At 36.4% G+C, this 21,465-nt stretch overlaps 1 long non-coding RNA gene across 10 annotated transcripts; it reads right to left on the reverse strand.

Moving 5' to 3' along the window:
• Positions 1-666: 666 nt before the first annotated feature.
• On the reverse strand, positions 667-8,134 carry LOC113326922. 10 transcript variants are annotated; one of them, XR_003348607.1, is made up of 8 exons: positions 7,944-8,134; positions 6,775-6,957; positions 6,595-6,663; positions 6,233-6,397; positions 3,346-3,478; positions 2,233-2,411; positions 1,520-1,720; positions 667-974 (listed from the first exon to the last, which is right to left on the reverse strand). It is a non-coding gene; the product is annotated as an uncharacterized LOC113326922 (long non-coding RNA). The 10 variants fall into 10 exon arrangements; XR_003348604.1 differs by having other exon boundaries at positions 2,233-2,420; XR_003348606.1 differs by having other exon boundaries at positions 2,233-2,507.
• Positions 8,135-21,465: the final 13,331 nt, after the last annotated feature.

The raw sequence follows: 21,465 nt of genomic DNA on the forward strand, positions 1-21,465 counted from the left end.
GCTAGATTTTTGTTTTATTTTTATTTGATAGTGAAGGTGTTGAGTACTTTGAAAAACATAGTGATGATTTAAAAGATTACGATAATGATACAAACCTACTAACCCAATACTTTGTATAATGATTTCACTTTGACGAATTTGTGTTTTGATGATGTAAGTGGTTGTTGTGGGTGTTTTGTTTTCATTGATTGGAAAACTATTAGCTGTTTAATTAGAGTGATGATCAATTGATTTGACGTAAACTGAAATACAAAACACTCTCTGGGGGAGAAAAATAAAAACTAGGATTTGCAGCACCAACAACTAAAGGAGCCACTTTTTTTTCTCACAACTTATTTTCAAGGCCTGACTAGCCAATATCAGGAATTACAATCCTTTTATTAATATCCTATCATAATAAGAAAAAAAAATATGTATACATTATTCATTTCCAGTTTTTTTTTTTTTTTTTTGAGCATTTATCTTACCGTGTAAAAAAAATACATATATTATTCATTTCCACCTTCTTTTCTTTTTTTTTTTTTGTTATTTTACCATACTTCGATAATGGACTACTAGCTAAGTAGCTAGTCATTGCAAAATGAAAAAAATAAAGCATAAAAAATGCAGTAAAAAAATAGTTAGTCCCTTTCAAAGACAGTAAAATTAACTACTTGAAACAGTTTTATTCCAGAAATTAATATAATTCTTGATAAACATCTTGATCAATTTACTATTCCTCAACCTAATCCAAACCTAACCAAATAATTCATTCTTCAATTATTATACACACAAATTAAACTGTTTATGAGGATAAAATCTTAAAATAAGTTATCCAAGATAATTGAATCATAACTATTTTTCAAGCTAATTTTAAACCTAACCAGAATAATTCGCTGACAAAACCAATTTGACCTGTATATAGAATGATAAGATAATTCATTTGTGAACTCAGATTCTCTGAATGCGTCAAGATTAAGAGAATCATTTGTGACCTGTATATAAAACGACAAGATAATCATTTATAACCATAAGAATTGTGAGGAATGGTACAATATACAAGACAAAGTAATTAGTTCTAAACACCAAGGTGAGTAAAATAAGAAAGGATACAATATCTCTACTCCAGTAAATATAAAGTACAAAGTTTCTTGCGACTAATTTTTTTGCTGCAGTAGTATTAGCTATTGTAAATTCAGTCCTCTTCCCGCTTAGTGCTATTCCAGTACAAGCTTTCTTCATTCAGATTATGCTATTTTATCTTTCTAATGGGAATGAATATTGTAAGCAGTTTTTCAAATTCAGATTCCGCTATTCTATCTTTCTAAGAAAATGTACAATGTAGGAAGTTTTTTGATCCAGATAGTGTTAATCTAAGGGAATTTCGGTGCATTAACCACAATAATTGAAATTTTTAAAATGCTGATACATACTCACAAAGGTAAAATGAGCATACTGGGGATGATGAAGTAGTCGATATTGATTTCATGCATAACTGAAGGTGACCAGGAATTCTCTTTAAAATTTCATCAAATCATACCTTAGAAGGTTGACCATTTGGGCTCAGCAAAGTCATCAGGTGAAGTCGTCCTAAGATCAAGGCCTTTCCTTTATCCCCATGGTTCCAATAGCCACATGGCCCACCTCCACCAGTCGGCATTGGCCTCTTCGGCATCCAATTTTCCTCTCAGGCAATCTCTGGCAGTAAGTAAGTCTTCTGTACATAACCTTCTTCAGTTCCCTGCATTTCAGAAAAGTAAATATTTCAATCCCAACAAATAGTAATCATTATTCTTCTATTTTATTTCCTCTCTCGTGTAAGAACAGATAAGTTTAAATTATAATCATAACTAAACAAATAACGATTCTTCAGATCAGTTAATTTCCAAATTTGAATAAGCAACTACAGGGGATAACCCAGTAGGTAGTAACGATTAACAAGAACGAATGTGTCTACTTTTGGTCATTTCTCCATACGGATAGAGAGAGATAAAAACGTTATTACTGAGATAAAAAAAAAGTAAGCAATATTATCGTAACGTCAATGCTACCTTAAGCTTCAATATAACTATTTGAACAATATGGGATGCATCAATTGGTCTTCATCGGGTGGAATACACAAGGACAATTATAAATATGCCCCTTTTATATCCAGATTTAAAGACTTGGTCATCCATGGATGTGCAGTTAATCATGACTATTACTCAATATAGGGTGACCAAGAATTCTCTCATAAGTTTCATGGAAGCATACCTTAAAAGGTTTTGAGTTTTGACCAATTGGGCTCGGAAAATTCAGAAGATAAGATCAATGCATTTCCTCTCTCCCCGGGTTCCAATAGCCACCTCCAGCAGTCAACATTGGCCTCTTTGACATCAAATTTTCCTCTCAGGAAAAACCTGGATGTAAGTAATTTCTATGTACATAACCTTCTTCAGTTCCTTGCATTTCAGAAGAGTGCATATTTCAATCCCAGCAAATTACAATAATCACAACTGTTCTGTTCTATATCCTCTCTTGTCTTTGAACTGTAAAGTTCAAATTATAATCATAACTGAACAAATATTTGAATAAACAACTAGGTAGGGATCACCCAGTAACCATTAACAAGAATATTTATGTGTCAACTTTTGTTCAATTGTCCATAAGGATAGAGAGATATACAAACATTGTTACCGAGTAAAATGTACATGGCCATTATCTACATCTCCACAAGGACAAACATGTAAGCAGTGCTTTCATAACATCAATGCTACATTAAGCTTTCAATGTAAGCTAATTAACAGAGAAGTTACATACAACACGTTTAATGACAGTTAAAGCCATTCCACCTGTGTCTTCACATTACACCTTTAACTTATAAAAGGACTCAACAAAGTTAATAGCATCATCTGAGAAGAAGCAATTAACGTGCTTGACTAAGGAGGTTCATAACATGAAGCTTCAATTAAAGAATAGTTGAAGAAATTCATGTAAATCTGTTCATAACTGTGAAAAGGTACTTGTCTAATTCATGGTACACAAGCATCAAGGGAGGAAACATCACGGAAAACTAAGATTCGGCAGCCTTGGTTTAGTACCCGAATACTGTAAATTAACCAAATGCAACAGACTACAGTAAGGGTGCCCATAACATCCCAGATAACAGAAGTAACAGATGGCTCGTATATATGACTACTTGTTTAGGCACATGCCTACTAGATTCATATGATCACACACTCTGAAATGTACATTAAGTTGTACCAATTTCTGGAGGAGAATACTTGATTTGCATTCATTTCGACAGTTGTAAATGCTTGTTTTTTTTTTTAAGTGCTGGAATGCAAAAGTTTATCACACTGAATTGGAAGTGAAGAAATAAACTACCTCTCTAGGGGACGTCAGCATGCATCCGCAAGCTTCCAGCGGGAACACCAACGAAAATAAACATTATGCAGCTACAACTGGTTCTGCATATTTTTCAAATTTCCTCTACCTCTAAAGGTTCTTCTGCTGATACCTGCAATAAAATCAAATAAGCATTTGATAGAATTTCAAGTTCTCTCATCAAGGAGGAACATCCTTGTTCTTGATTCATAACAGATAGAAAGTATGAAAAAAAACCTCCTTATAACATACTTGATAAATATAAGTCCGATGTCTATGACAACTCCGACTATCAGCATATGCCTGTTGCGGCTGGTGTCTAGAATTCTAATATCAGAGTTGGAGTCCTAGTGTATAATCAGGTATGTGCAAATCGTTCTAACTAAAAAACATTAACTAGGTCACTCGTTTCAACCAGTAAATGAAACACTGAAAGCATTGAATAGGGTTGTAAGAAACTGGATAGCTACAGGACACAAGCGATTACTACGTATAATTATCTATTTAATGAATGATGCGATTTCAACCACTGTTAACAAATACAGTTGGCAATGATCATCAAAATATAAGTCCGACTTCAGCATATGTCCGTAACGGCAGGTTCTAGAATTCTAATATGTGGAAATCATTATAACTAAGAAACATTAAATCGCTCGCTCATTCCAACCAGTAAGTGAAAGACTGAAACCATTGAAACTGGATAGTTACAGGACACGAGCAATTATAATTACTATGTATATTTATCTATTTAATGAATGATGCGATTTTAACCAGTGTTAACAAGAACAGTTGGGCATGATCATCAAAATTTGAAAATCAATATCCAGGGTATGATAGTGATGTAACAGATAGATTCGACAAGCCAAACCTATCTGGCTATCTGACATAGCAACTCATGTGCCTTTGCGCAAGAATTCGACAAGATTCATACAAAACCAAACGGTCCAAACACTCAACACAGTTATATTGCTTATCATATTATAAAATAGCCTATAATTAGGTGTATGAGGTTTGTTCTTGGTTGATCGAATGTCTCAGTTTCACTTGGACATGAGTCAAATTAGACAATATGCCCGAATTTTTGAAAAGAAAAGCATATAATTACTCTACTGCACATATGTCAGTCTCAGGTCAAATGCTTTTCCTGGTCAATTTCGAACAGACATTTACTCTACAGCAGTGATGCATCTAACGTCTCAATTTCACTTGGACATGAGTTGAATTAGACAATATACCCGAATTTTCAAAGACAAAAGCATATAACTACTCTACTGAACATGCGTCAGTCTTTGATGGAATGCTTGTTCTGGTGAATTTCAATCGCACGTTTACTAAACAGCAGTGATGCATCTAATGTCTCAATTTCTCTTATACATGAGTCAAATTAGACAATATGCGCTATTTCAGATACGAAAGCATATAAATACTCTGCTGCACATATGTCAGTCTTCCATCAAATGCTTTCCCTGGTCAAATTAAATCATCCATTTACTCTACAGCAGTGATGCATCTAACTCTTTAATCAATTTTCAGCATTTGCTGGCTTTGAGTTGTTAGTTTTCTCCCATGGCAAGTGCCTGGATTTTGTAAACAGGAATATAAATTCTTGTTGTTACTACTTTGTCAGTATTCACAACAATTTTTTAAATGAACTGGAACGGGAGCATTGCCAGTTTTCCTATACCCCGGCAGGTATAACTTACTGACAGTGTAATTATGCCTTATGAGACATGGTACACCAGTCCCACAACTCCCACCAGTTAAGAGGTTAGTCTCCAGGTCTCCTTTTTCCTTGTTAGGCATAATTTTACAGTAGATTTAATTTTAACTCTGCAACCTTCTTGGGTTCACCTCATTTCAAATTATAGGCTGTACTTAGTGTCAAGTCTTGGCTTTTTGCTATGCTACTATTACTTGTACTTGCTCTGCTATTAACAACCCAAGCCTGGCTGAGAAAGAGCCATGGTTAAATACAGAAATATGCTGATTCGGGCCATAGATACTATTTTTATAAAGGAATAATTCGCGAGAAATAGAAGTAAACTTTTCTAGTATTCGCCGCTTTTCTATAGTTCCTCTCGTGTGCAAACTACCGAGTTAAAATTACAACCAGAAGCCTAAAAATATGAACAGATATGTGTAACAATGGCATGAATAAGAGTATTGATATAGGTATTGATAATCTTGATACTAGTTCTTACACACGACAAGAAAAAAGTAGGATGTGGACACTATTAATTATGCACAATCTTAACTACACAGTGAACCATATATTTTTTGAGGAATAAAACACCTATGTGTCTTTTTAATCGTGAACATTCTTTCTTTTTCTATTGTTTCATGCTTTATTGAACTAATTTGCAAACATTCTTGTCCACGCGTGTGAGGTATACAAAGCAGTCAATACGTGTCTCTATGAGGAAACTATGTAACCCGATATACAGGCATAAAGCATACTATTATTATAGATAGAAGGGCAGACCTAAACCCTTCAGTGTAGTCAGCGGTAAAACATCAAACGGTTTCCGGTAGAAACGTCTGAACACAGGCATCAAACATGCTATACAAACAAACAAGCAGACCTAAACCCTTCAACGTAGTCTGTAGTAAAACATCAAACAGCGTCCAGCTGGTGAGAATCCACTCCAAGGTGGATTGGCAACCACACCTTAAATGAATATACACAGACTACACAGGAGTATTTCTCCAATTAGGACTAATATATTCTAAGGAAAAGTGCACAGAGACACTGGCCAGCCTAGAATGGGCATTATCAGTGCTAAAAGGCAGTTTGACTCATGTCACAAATAAGCCCACAACTGAACCCCAAACACGTGGCATCATTGGGAAGACATCTAGAAAACTTTAAATAATTGCCGCAACTTACCACACAAGAAAACGCAACAAATAGTGACCCAAGAAGAACGCAGATAGCAGCACCAGACCTTTGTCAACAAGGGAGGGCATCAAAGACATGATAGACAGTGCTCCAAGGAGCCTGGATAGAACAAGGTATGACCTCGTTCAGTAACGTATGACGCGGACAGAATCACTACAATGACCATGAAATTTTAAAACAATCAGTTCGACTGGGCATAGAAACGTATAATCTGGATTCTGGGATACTACTAATTAAATTTGAGACCCGTTTCATTGATAAAAAAAAAGAGGGGAGGGATGGTAACTGAAACTATAGAAGATCCAAGGAAAAGGAGGATTAAAACAGAAAATAGGCAATATGTAAAATACCTCTGCTGGATCCTGGTGGAGGCCGTCTTGTTAGTAGCTAACTGGAAGCCTAGAAATCCCTAAAACACCCTATAAAAAATATCCCCACCAAATAAGTCTGTCAACAAAGCATTTGATTTGACTCTAGAGTCAGGAAAATCAAAGAGAAGGACAAAGGTCACTGTGATAAGGAGGCCAAACCTGGACTGGTAATAACCACTGAAGTGAGACAAAATAGAGTGTCCAGTTAGGCATAAAGACTTATTCTTTACATGGTCATTCATCATTGTGAGTTTGCAAAAGATATCTGGCATGTTCGGCACACGTATGTGTAGCAGGCGATAAGTGGCCAGTTACCTGGAGTTCTAGCAACCACTCTGTATACTACGCTGACATTTTGCAAAACTTAAAGTTAGAACAATCTCGAAGAAAATGTAAGACTAAGACATTCAAACACTGCATGATTAATGGTACGAATATGATAACTGTGTAAAGTAGGTCCCCGGCTGTATTCACATTTCACACAAATTTTTGACGGACAGACAACAATATGGAGTCACTTAGGTTGGATTTTGTGAACCCATTACAAGAAACCATTCTCGTATAATTGTTGGATATTAATCCAGTAATTTCTCTCAAGTACGCCTTGCAGTTACCAGGGTAGGTCATTTTTGACATCAAGTAAAATGGTTCCACGTATTGTCTGAAGAGCAGATCAGAAGGACAGAATCCAACACCAAATGATAGATATTTCTCTCCAGTAAGCATACGCGTAACTAACGCATGATTATGGAAAACAACTATCAAGTCAACATTCACTTAATACATGTTACATCCAGTCAGTAAGTTGATTCCACATACGAGTAAAACACTAGGTGACATAAACTACTTTAAACAAGTAACATTCATCTCCCTCTAGATAAGAACCACCATGAATATGTGGCAATCTATAAGACATAATAAACACAGCAAACATGATTCCAGGATCCCCACAATATCAACTTACATCCTACATTAAGTAAATTGTTCCGCTTACAGTGTACTGTACATGATGAAACACGGAGTAAAAAGGATTTCATATGAATAGATGAAACATTTAACAAGCCAAATCCTAAGTAATATATAAAAAAATTCATATCTCAACAAGAGTAATTTGTTTCCCATCTCTCCATACCCTAATTAATTCATGTTATTCACCCTAATTATCGGTAACTATCAAGTAAATACTCATTTAACCCTAAATGATTCACGCTAATTAATAAGATTTAAGAAAAATTAGGGTTTATATTTTGTATCCCTAAACCTAATTTCTTCCTGAAACAAACATGGAACAGAAAAAGTTGAGTAGATTTAAAATCAAATACACTTACATTCGTACCTTCAGCAACTCAAGTGATCGATCGAAGAGTAAGAGGAAATCTTTGTAGAATTTTGGAAAAATATAGATCCTGAAGATCTACATGAAGAGGGAGATGGAATAAATTTCATAGTTTCTCATTGATATCGAAATTTCTTCCCCAGAGAAACCCCGGGCAACGAATATATTTTTGATTTTGCCGACTTCTTCGAAAATGAGGTCCAAGAGTCGCAAATAAGTTGATTTTTCGGGATAAAAACAATAGCCACCCATCCATTTCATTTTGACTAAAACACCCATGGTCATTCAATGAAATGGCTTGTAAACCTCGACTACCATACCTTGTGTATGGCCACGTGTGATTAAAACAGAGGATATTTCAGTAATTTGAAATATTAGAGATAAATGAAATAAAATTGGCATCTTTGTGATCCATAGTAGAACCTCTATAAGTTAATCACGATAAATTAATAAATTTTTGTCGTTTCCGAATTGGGATCAACGTGCTAAACTAATAATTCGCTAAATTTATAAAATAATAAAAAACAATTAGTTTCCTATAGATTCCGTCAAATATATAAATTAATAACTTTACAATTTGTATAAATTTAGCTTTACATTTATGCTAATTTAGTAAATAATGATTCAATTGTGACTTGTTTTTTCTTAAAATTGATGTCCATTGAATTTCATTTTGGATTTTTCTTGACATTAGAAGAGCCTTTGGTAGCTTTCCGGTGTAATAAAAACCTATTACCTCCGTTTTTGGCCTATTTTTAAGTTAAAATCAAAAAGTGAAAGTATCTCTTTTCTAAAAACGGAGAGGGTATTCAATATCTTTGTAGCTTTGATAGATTCTTTACGGGAAGATGGTTGTCTCTCTAAATACACTTTCATGTTGACTTCTACATCATCGCTTTCGTCTTTTCCCATGACACTCTTATTTGGTTTTTCGTCAATCAACAAATCTGATATAATGTCCATGAATTTAGATTCCACTAAAGAGTAGTATCTAATATTGTGTTAGTGTCCATGGAATTAGCTTCCGCTAACTGATTGCGCGCCATTGGGGATACTCAAATTAATTAGGGATAGAGTAAAAGGACAAAACCTGGATACAAATATCAAATAAGGGTCACCCCTTATCTAAGTATTTTACCTAATACCTAATCTACCCCTCACTAATCAGGATTAATGCTTAATTATAATTATTTTATAAATGATTAGTGTGTTTTTATTTATATTTGGGTGAGTGAGGTGAGAGTAAAAGGAGGGAAAAAAATTGAGAGGGAAATATTTTTGGTGAATATGGAGGATGATTGTACAAGCACTCCTAATACTCAGGTAAAGGTGTCAATGTGTTGAAAATTTGATTTTTTTTTTCTTTAAATCCACCATTGTTGCAGCTAAAATAGCTCGGTACCGGCATGGACGTAGTATGAATACAATGTCGGCAGCAGCATTCTCGGCATCGTATTCATACTACGTCCATGCCGGCCAACAATATCCCCATTTTGAAAGGAAATCTGGCATTGTATTCAACCGAAAAAACCATGCCTGCATTTGTTGGAATTTTTCATAAATGTTTTCCACTTTCTGGGAATTCGGGGGCGCCCCTCCCGGCAGCGCTCCCTAGCAGAGTGCGAGACAGCGTCTCGTAGAAAAAATTTCTGGTTTTGAAATTCAAAACCTATTCCGTTTTGAATTTTTTTTCCTGGTTTTCAGTCCACTGTCGGCATAGTCAGTTAATTCTCGAGCATGCCGGTAGCAGTACCGGCATGGTATGTTATTTATATTTCTTTTCTGGCACATAATGTAAAGTATCCAGAAAATTGAATTTTTTCCACTTGACTACCGGAGTTGATAGATTTCTATCGAGCATGTCGGCACTTAGTTACGGCATTGAATGTTAGTTACCAAGCATGTCGGCACCATTTTCCGGCATGGTTTTATTCAATTCCGGCATGGTCTTCATCACTTCCGGCATGGTCTTCATCACCACCGGCACGGTATTCATCAGTTCCGGCATGGTATTCATCACTTCCGGCATGGTATTCATCATTTCCGCCATGGTCTTCATCATTTCCGGCATGGTCTTCATCACTACCAGCATGGTCTTCATCACTTCCGAATGTAAAAAAAAAAATTGTTTTCAAAGTGAAGAGCCGGCAGAGAAGGAGAAGAGAATTTGAAAGGGAGTGGGAAAAATTTAGAATTTGAAAGGGAGTGGGAAATATTTAGGTTCCAAAACCCTAATCCTAAAAGAGATTAATAAGAGGTGAAGATGGAAATGGGGATATGATTTTGTTTTTTTATTTTTATTTTGAGGGAAGGGTATTTTAGTATTTTTACCCCCAAAAAACACCTCTTAGCAAACACTATTGGTTGGGGGAAGTAATTTATATCCCCCAATTAGTTCAAGTATCCCCCAATCGCGCGTTCCTAATAAATTAGTATCCATCAACCACACTCACAATAATATTCATAATGAATAAGGTGTATTGGTTCATTTTGTTGATTATTTTTTCTAGAATTCAATAATATTTTTGATAAATTAATAAATTATTAATTAATACATAATTTAATAATTATTAATTTATGCAATTATTTAATATCGCGATAAATTGATAAATTTTGTCGGTCCCGACGTTATTATTTTATAGGGGTTATACAGTACACAGAGGGCAGGGGATTTTTTTCTCTTTGCTATAAAAGAAGGAATTGTATTAATATAAAGGAGTTACATAGTAGGATAGAGAAATGCAGGGATATGACCCATCCATTCACCAGAGGTTCCAGACCTTCTACTAAATTTTGCTGCTTGATCAGCCAATTCTAAGTGATTCCTACACAAAAATTCAAACTTGACAAAATTAAAACTGGAAGAAATTTTTTTAGAGTCTTCTAGGACTGAGTTATTATACCAATGCAATTGGTTATTACTAGAATTGATGGAGTCAATGATAGATTCGGCATCACTGAAAAAACAGACCTTCTCCAAACTTTTAGCTTTGGCCTACTTCACTGCTTCAAACAATGCCAGGCTCTCCGCTTCTTCGGCATTTCTCACATTCCCTGCTTGGAGCTTGCATCCACGAAACGAACCTGCAATATCATTCCACACCAGACCAATACCAGAAAAATTAGAGTTCTTGTCAAATGAAGCATCACTGAAAATTTAGTAGTTAAGCAACCTATATATAGGTGTTTTTCATAAACTCTAAATTTGATAGTTCAAGATATCTCTATACTTTTCTACGTGATCTTGTGAGGAAGAATAAATTAGTTCATGGAACATGTAAACTCTAATTGTTGAGAAGCATTTTCTAAAGAGAATTACGTTATACTAGAAGACTTTTAAAAGCATCTTCTAAAGAGAATTGACGTTATGCTAGAAGATTTACAAGAATAATTTCTTAAAAGAACCGGTGTTACGTTGGGAGTTCTACAGGTACACGAATGCAACTGAAGCTGGTATTGCATCTAGTTAGAAATCAGTTGGTAGTAGGTAATTGGTCTAGCAGTTTAAATCAACGTGTATTCAATCTGGATTAGGTCCCGTGGTTTTTGTCCAGGATTGTAGTTTTCCTCTTTAACAAAAAAATGTTGGGGTTTGTGTTATTTCTTTTCCGCATTATACTTTTTATCTTTATAATTGAAATATCACATGTTGTACATATTTAAACCTGGATAGTATTAGCTCAACTGTAAAGAACCTACAAGACTCGTTCTTGTTGAATTATTAGATTACAAGACTTGTTCTTGTTGGAATTTTGTTCGTGAACAGTTCGAGTGTATACTAGGTTTACCTTGTTAAAACAATCTTAAATAAAATTTCATAACCAAACGCTTAGATTGTACAAGGATTGTTCATATAGGTCCCGAAACCAAAAAGTTGGTAGTTTACTAGTTACCCACTCTTTTTCATATGGCGTGAACCTTTTTGAAAAGACGAGGGTACCCAAATATACCTCAATATAAAACTTTTCCTACCTATAAGTCCTTTCTCCGAAAGTAATTGTCTATGGACTGAGTCGAGACAATACAACTAATAGGTTCACACTTCGTGTGATCGTCTATGGATACGATCGAGACAATACAACAACGAAGTATGTTTATGTTAAGTGCATATTTTTCATATATTTAGTGTCGAATCCATGCTAGTAATTGCTTATATTCTTGCAAATTATTGTATATTACGTTTGTTTTCTCTTAGTTATGTTTTGCTAGGTGAATCATCCAAAAGAAGCGATTTGGCGCTTAATTATGCATCTAAAGGAGTTGGCTACAAGTGGATAAGGGCCAAAGACCAATCGGAACTCGATCATATCTAGAAGTCCTTGATATCATCTCGAAGAGGACAAAAAGACGAAGCAAACGACGAAAGAATGGAGGCATTCCGACATCGTACCAAGAAATTACAAGCATCTTCTGAAGCGAGTCAAAGTTGCTGAATTTTGCAAAGGCACAGATTTTATAAAGGCACCCGCTTACATTACTAGGGGCAGTCTCATTACAAGAATTGAACTGTCAGTCTTCTAAGACTGACAGTTGAACTAAAATGCTAAAAACAGGAAGGAGAAGTTACTGAGCTTGGCCTGAGTTCGTGGTCTTTTGGGAGATGATACAAATGAATCGGCAATGAAGATGGAGCTTTAGAAGCAAATGAAAGATGGAGACTGAAAGCTGCTGCCATTATCGAAAGAAGAAGGAGCAGTTTGTAATGAAAATAATGTTTCTCGAGTCTGGATGGAGGAGAAGAATAGAAGCCGTGTTCGTTGGCTGAGACAATGATGCTGATCTTGGAAGTGGCATGAAGCTGGTGATGCTCGCGATCAATGAGAGGTCGTTGCCGGTGATTGATGATGGCAGCGAGTTAAGGTTGCCATTAATTCTCGAGGTTGAGCTGTGGATATGGGATTAAGATGCTTGCAATGGAGAAGGCACCGAAGATGGCAGAGAATATAGAGTTGGAGCTGCATATAATCTTGGCAGCAGAAAATCTCTCGGATAAAGAAGTTAGGGAAGATAGGATGAATGGGACTCGAATGACAGAGATGGATAACTCGAGTTTGGCTTTTTTGTTACAGTTGGGGTAGAGAAAAGATGGAATCATTTGTGTTGTTGCTATTCAGTCACGACAAGATGATGTTAGCTGATGGAGAGAGCTCGATTTATAAAACAGGGAGACCGAGAAGGTGATTGATCAATGCAATGTTGATGATGAAGACTGGCAGAAGATGGAAGTCGACTGATGGAGTTTGGCCGAGTAAGAAGTTAACAGGGACGGTGTTGTGAATTCTGGAGTTGGCTGAGTTTAAGAAGATAGGGAGAAGAGTGAAAGAAGGAAAAGGAGTTTAAGACGTTCAGGAAAGCTTACGTATGGAATACCTAACCGTACGTAACAACAGGGGAAGCTACGTTTGAAACTTTCAAACCGTATGAAAACATAGTTGAGGTTACGGATGGAAGATACCACCGTATGTAAACACAGGCGAACTCACGGAAGGGTTTTACAACCGTAAGGAAACTCAGGATAAAGGAATAAAGTTCCGTGAAAATTCTAAAGAAATGGGATGTCAGTCCTGGGTTTCCGACAGGCCAACTACAACTTTTCAGATTTGGGACGCGACCTGCTTTTGGAAGTTGCGAGTTTTGACAATTGTTTTGGACCGGGATTCAATGCATGGGCACAAACGACGCCATTACGTGCTAATCCACTTTATGTTCGTGGCCAATGCCATAACGGACTCTAGATAGGATTTCATGATTGAAATAAGACTTTTGCTTCAATGGCGTTAGCCGAAACCCTAATTTTGGTCATAGTCCACAATATGCCACGAGACACTTTAGCCTTGGCCATGCCGCCAAGCCCTAACTTTGGCCACGGAGCCAAATCCTAGCCTTGGCCATGCCACCAAGCCCTAACTTTGGCCACGTCGCCAAATCCTAGCCTTGGCCATGCCGCAACGCCACAGGCGTGTCCATGCCACAACGCCACAGACGCGGCTATGCCACCATGTCGTAAGTGCATGCCACTATGTCGCGGCTATGCCATTATGCCACTAACATGTGCCAACAGAATGTGGCCATAATCAACTTCCACTTTCTCTCTTGAATTACAATCTCAGCCATCCAAGTTTTCCACCAAACTGCCAGACTTGTGGAAACTTTTAGGCGACCCGCCGCTTAAATCTAGTGGCCATGGATACTCTAGGCGCCACTTGCACCACAGTGCCACTGACATGCACGAGCCATGCCAGCCATGCTGCAATGCCGCTAGCATGCACCAAAGGTGCCATTGCGCCATTACCAGGCGCCAACAGAAGGTAGCCATAATAAACGACTACCCTTCCTCATGAGATGCGATCTCAACTATCCAAGTTTGCCACCAAACTGCCATACTTGTGGCAACTTTTAGGCGACCCGCCGCCTAAATTTAGTGGCCATGGATATGCCATGCACCACTTGCACCACCGTGCCACTGACATGCACGAGCCATGCCAGCCATGCTGCAATGCCGCTGGCATGCACCAAAGGTGCCATTGCGCATTACCAGGCGCCAATAGAAGGTAGCCATAATCAACGGCTACCCTTCATCATGAGATGTAATCTCAGCCATCAAAGTTCACCACTGATCCGGCAGGCTTGTGGAAAGTTTCAGGCGACCATCCAAGACAAGCCTAATAGCATTGCATGTTATTTTCCTGCGGCAAGCCTCTTGATTTTAACTTGCCACACGTAGCAAAGTGCTACATGTTTTCCACGAAAACACTCGAGACATCAAATGTGTCACAAACTGGGGATACTCATCAAGGTATTAGTATGGCGGTTAACACAAGGATAAAACCAATCTCCACTCCAAAGTAATCGTTAAGATTTTGCGATCAACACTCTTAATCCGAAGAACTGTGTTGATACCGATCTACTCAATTAATCAATCCAAATCTATCACAGAGATGAAAACGATTATTAATTGGATCCTTTTTTTACCGAAACAAGTATTGTGCACACCAAAGATTACCAACTCACAAATCAGAAATCTTCAATATCTTTTTCGTCTTCAAATCTTCTTAGATCTTCAATAAGCACCTCAAACAATCACTACAATCACGCACAGAACGGAGTCTGTTAACAACGGATTATCACAAGATCTTCTTTAGAACTAACAACAGTCTAAATATCCCTGTCGAAACTCTGAACTAGTTTGAGTGAATCTTATATCAGAAGAGAAGATTATCAAGCACAAACAAACTAGGTGAAATCAAAGTTCAACCACCGTTAGTCAATCAAATCAATGAAAACAAAAGATAAACCGCAATTATCTAGTTTCCCACCAATGGTACTGACTAGAGCTTCTCAATCCCAAAGAAGACTTTAAACCTAGCTGCCGTAAGAGATTTCGCCTAATTAGGTTACTCTCCTCTCCGAATAGGCGGCTTCACCAGTAGAAGCACAATAAGAGGTAGTTTCCTGTTACGAAGGATTAGTTTGTTAGAAATACAAACTTCAGTATTTATAGACTAGGAAGTTTGGACACCAAGGAATTTCCAAAACCAAAAATATTCTCAAGATAGTCATTAAAGCACAAATTCGGTTTCCATAATTCCTGGAAATGCTCTGTCCAAAAATAATGATCGAAATCTCTCAGAAAATCTCTAATTAGTAAATGCACATTACTAATTCTTATTTTCCTAAAATAAAGTTACAATCCTTAAATAAAAGATTCTTAACTTATTTATGTTTCGATCCTGGGATTCTCTTCCCTTAGCTATTAAGGAATAACTTTGAACAATTAAATAATAAACTTTCACATCACATGTTCAAAGTATGTCGACATCCTGACTTTGTAAGTTCTTATTCATACTTAAACCTTGAAACCGATTTTCCACACTTGCAAACAAGTTTAGAATTGGTTCATCTGAATTTCAAGAATTGTGCGATTGATCAAATAACATTCAATCATAAATCATGGGTTTAACGGTTCTACCAAAACAAGTTTCGGTTCTACCTCCATGTGAGTACTGTGCATAGTCACACTAGCTTTCCAAAATTCGGTTTACTAGGTACTAGGATCGGTTCCCCACATATATATGGTATCTAACTTGAATGTGTTGCACATGTCCATAGGATCGTTTCCCCTTTGCCTAAAAACGTGTTGCACATGTCCATAGGATCGGTTCCCCTTATGCTATAAACCTTGATGCACCTCATATCGGTTCCCCTTTGTGATGTAATGCACCTCTTACTAGGATCAGATCCCCTTTCCCATATTTGGTCAGACATATAATCACAAACCCAATCATACTATCTCAGGTGATTACTTAAGATCGGTTTCACTAATAAAACTCATACCAATACATAAGTCAGGTCTTTGTGAATAGTTCTACCAAGAACACAAACAAGTTGTGAGAGGGTGTACTCAATCACACATATTGGTTGTTCATAAGATAAACAATGAATAACAAAAACAATAACACCTGGCAATTTTCTTTTCGGTTCACAAACAAGTTTATGAACTTACTTCCTTAGAACACATGTAAACATTGTTCCTTAGGATGAAATCCTCACCTCATACCCATACATAATCACAATATCATTTAAATGATTATGGCGATGTCTTATCTACAAAGTTTAATGGTTAAGCAATAAACCTCGTATTGTATTCCTTAATATTATGTCTATCTAGAGTTCAAATATGCTTCGCAGTTTTGTTTTCAATATGCACGACTTGAAAGATACGTTAGGGAATGAAATAGTTCAAGTCAAATATCACTAACCTCAAGTGGAAGGATGATTGTTGTCGTTGTAGCTCCTTGCTACTTCACATCTTCAAGTCTTCACAATACTTGTAATGTCTCATATCCTAATACTTTCAAGCTAACTTATACAAAGTTGACTCTAGTACATAATCAAGCGACTCTTAACATGAGTTTTGATTCACTAAAATATGACAACCAAACTTGACATACCAACGCTTGGTAGGTTCAACCGAGCTATGCTCTAACACTTTTTAATGTATTCGATGTCAAATTGTAGTCACTTATAACAACTTGTTTGTCAAATATCTTTTTAGTATAGAGTAACAAAAAGATAGGTATTGACTTCTGTTAGAGCACTACTCGATCGAACTCGCAAGCGTTGCTACCTCAATCTTGTTGTCAAGTTTAGTTGCCAAACCTATAAGTCTTGATTTCTAGTCTACTTATATCTAAGTCTCGGATTAGGATAGAAAGTGTAGTTGAGCATTAGACTTCACGGAGTTCATCGATTGAAGACGAATAACTACTAAGAGGACCTTGTGGAACTTCATCAACAAAAGGTATGTGGAGACTTGAACTCATCTATCACTCAAAAGTCTATCTACTCTATCTCCTATTTGATACAAAAGTTATATAGCTATATAGACTTCAATTATACACATTTGAAATTTTGAGCCGAGTTTAACTCGCTTACATATTTCTCGAAATATGTGTTAATAAGCTTTCGCTTTAACCAAGTTCATCTTATATTCTTGACGAAAGTCAAAAGATGATCATGTGAAAATCTCCTGGTAACATCTTACATGATTTGTGTGAGACAGTCATGTGATGTAGACTCGGAATGTTTCATATTGATCATTAGATCACTTGAAAATTGCTTTGAAGCTAATAGTTTGTGTGAGACAGCTATTGTCGTCTTCCAAGACTGTTTCAACGGTTGAAATGAGAGTTTAGAAAAATTGGATATAAGCATAGTATGCGTACTTGCATATATATAATACAAGTCCGAGAACAATGATATGCATACCCGTATGCGTACTGGTTGGTTTTGCGAAAATCCGGGAACCTTGTACGCATACTAGCGTGAGGTTCAGTTCCGGGAATTTCTGCTGAGTTTGGAAGGTATGAGTACCAGTTTGCGTACTGGCGAACCCAAACTTAGTCAGACCATTTAGCTACGCGTACCCGTATGCATACCTAAGTTGATAATGTTATAAAATCGATTTGTTCATGAATTAATACATATATATATTAAGGAATGCAACCTTTTGCAAACCGTGGCTATAATGTTCATGACTTGACTCATGTGAATCTAAATCGATTTTGCTTCAATTGTGTCTTGTATGCTTCTATGAGAATATAAACAATTGAACAACTCTAGAACTAGTTTCATGTGAGTCATTTGAACTAGTTATGGTTAAGATGAATAAGGTTGATATGAAAGTGTTCATATGGCTAACCTCGGTTAACTATTATTGAGCCAACAAATGTGCACATGTTTAGGTACGATTACTCATATCTAAATGAAGTCACTTTTTATTTGTGTGTAACAAGATTAGTTCGATCTAACGGTTGAAAGATGAATAAGGTTGAGTCTAATCAGGTTTTCATCTAACGGTGAATATTGAATGCTTTGTTACCAAGGTAATATTGATTGCAAACCCTGATTTGAAGACTATATAAAGAAGAATTCTAGCAACTGGGAAACCTAATTCCCACACCTCTTGTGTGATACTAGCTGCGACTAGAGTCGATTCTCCTTTAACCTTAGGTTTTTTACGAAACCCTGTAGGTTAAAGACTTGAAGACTTCATTGGGATTGTGAATCCAGACCCAACTATTTTATCTTTAGTTGCGTGTTCTGATCTTGCCCTGTTCTATCTCATTGAGTATTATCTTCTCTAATATTTGCTCGAGATTGATTCTCCGATAGGCAAGATAAAAAGTAGTCATATACATCTTCATCTCATCGTTTGTGATTCCACAATATCTTGTGTCGCTACCATACGATTAAGTTTATTGTGAGGTGATTTATATTTTCTAGGTTGTTCTAAGGGAATATAAGTCCGGTACATCAATTGGTTCATGTTCACCTTGATTTATCAAAAGACGGAACAAAACTCATAGGTTTATCTGTGGGAGACATATTTAACTATACAATAGACTTTTCTATGTGAGACAGATTTGTTTATCAAGTCTTCGACTTTGGATCGTAGAAACTGTTAGTTGTAGGTGAGATTGGATAAGGTAATTAAGTTCTTAGAGTCCTGATGGGATTCAGAGACGTAAGGAGCGCAACTGTACCTTGATTAATGTGAGATTGGTTAGGGATCAACTACTTTCCAGTCCGAAGTTAACTTGGAGTAGGCTAGTGCCTGTAGCGTCTTAATACAGTGTGGTGTTCAAATATGGACTAGGTCCCGGGGTTTTTCTGCATTTGCGGTTTCCTCGCTAACAAAATTTCTGGTGTCTGTGTTATTTTTTTCCGCATTATATTTGTTTATATAATTGAAATATCACAGGTTGTGCGTAAGTTCAATCAATTGGGAATCCAACCTTTGGCTGTTGATTAAATTTATTGACACTTGGATATTGGTTTTTGATACCATCCAAGTTATTTCTTATATTTAATCGGGCTCGCAAATTCCTATTTGTTTGATTGCGGATTGAATTGAGAAATAGAGATACAAATCCTGGGTATATTTCCATTGATCGAGTCTGACTGTTTAGTTGATTCTCTTGGAACTATATTGCAGTTGTCCATAGAGATTGCTAAGCGAAATATTGGTTGTGGTTGTTTGACCCCCAGTTTTTCAATTGGTATCAGAGCAGGCAAACACGTTTAAGACCTTATAAGTATGCGTTTTTCGCGATCTGACTATATGGACAGATGTGATATCTCTATAAACGTACCACCAGTCTTCGATGGCTCAAATTACTCATGGTGGAAAATTTCTATGCGTTCCTTTCTTCAAGCGCGTGATTTTCAATCATGGGTTATGTTGTTAATGGCTATGATCCTCCAACGTTTACAATAGACGGTGTATCTATTGCAAAGGATATTGGTACATATGAACCTAACGAGATTCTCGCTGCAAAGCAAAATTCTGACGGTTTAAATGCTATCATACATGTCATTACCACAGATCTTCAGAACCATGTGACTGCGTGCACTCGGTCTAAAGATGCGTGGGATATCTTAGAAACTGTATTCGAAGAAAATTCCTCTGAGAAAGAAGTTAGGCTTCAAAACCTATGTTCTGATTGAGAAAACCTTTTTATGGCTGATGAGGATTCATTTGATGAGTTTAATCACTAAGTGTCTGAAATTTTTAATGCATCTTTTGCGTCGGGTAAGACTATTCCTGAAAAGGACATTGTGATGAAAATTCTCAGATCGTTGCCAGCCAAATACGATTCTAAGAAGAATGCCATCGTTGAAGGAAATGACCTTAATACCTTATCCAGAAATACTCTGGTTGGGAAGTTAAATATATTTGATCATGAGCATACTTCCAAATCAGGAAAGGATATTGCTCTCAAGGCACAACAAAACTAAATTACTTAATAAAAGTAAGAGCATTGGCATCTCTTAAGATGATCCTTCTGAGACTGATTCATCAGATGAAGATCTTGACAAGTCAGTCTCTTTGATCACAAGACAATTTAGAGATCTTCTTTTGAAGAGAAGTAAACGGTTCACCAAAGAAAAACCTAAGTCATCAGTTAAACCTTATAATCGTGTTCCTCCTAAAAACAGGGATACTGATGATACCGATGACGAGGATATGCCACAGTGTTTCAAAAATAAAGGCTTTGGTCATTTTGCAAATGAGTGTCCAAATCGTAAAAAGTAAACTGGAAACAAAGGTCTTGCTGCAACTCTTGATGAAATGTCTGATCACTATGATTCTAATGAAGACGAAAAATCAAGTGTTGCACTCTTCGATGAAAATATTGACTTTGATAGTTGTAGCAATACGTTCATAAATCTCGATATTCTTCCAGGAGAATCTTCAATCATCTTGGAGGATAAAATGGATTTCTCTTTGTCTACTGGAAATTCTATTTCTAATTTTTAATGTTCTACCGTTTGTTTAGAAGCCTGCACATCTATGACGTCTGAACCATCCTCCATACTGACATGTTCTTATTGTACTCTCAAAGGTCATGGACTCTCTAAATGTTTCAAGTACAAACATAGGATAAGATATGTCAACAAACTTCAACGAAGAGCTAATCGATTAGCAAACAAGCTCAAACTTGTTCAGAAGTCGTCTAAGATATGTAATCTCATTTCTTTCCCAAAGAAGTTAATTTACAAAGAAAAAATTAGACCACTAGAGAAAAGAATACGGTCTAAACAGTCTGTGAAACATGGTTCGAAGAATTCCATTCAAGAAGGGTATGGTGGACAGATTATTGTTCACCCCAGCACAACTTAAATTGTGTTGGTTGTGTATCTTGTCTCATGTGCCTGATCCAAAAGAGACAAGGGTTTGCACACTTCAAGTTTTAGGAAAAAAGAAAAAGTTTTTTTCATGTTTATTTCTTCTTTTCACGTTTTTGGATTTCTTCCATCTTTTCATATCTAATTGATATTCAAAGGAGTTTACTCTGTTCGAATAATAAAAAAGGGTTAATATCGACAATTCTGCCTTCTTTAGGGTTGTGAGTTGTGCGTACGTGAATCCTTTTTAGTGAATAAAGGTTATGTAACCCTACATTTCTTTTTCCTTCTCTGAAAAACTCTTTTTATCACTAGATTGCTTG

The sequence above is a fragment of the Papaver somniferum genome, unplaced genomic scaffold (assembly GCF_003573695.1).
Source record: "Papaver somniferum cultivar HN1 unplaced genomic scaffold, ASM357369v1 unplaced-scaffold_10, whole genome shotgun sequence".
Classification (NCBI taxonomy): Eukaryota; Viridiplantae; Streptophyta; class Magnoliopsida; order Ranunculales; family Papaveraceae; genus Papaver; species Papaver somniferum.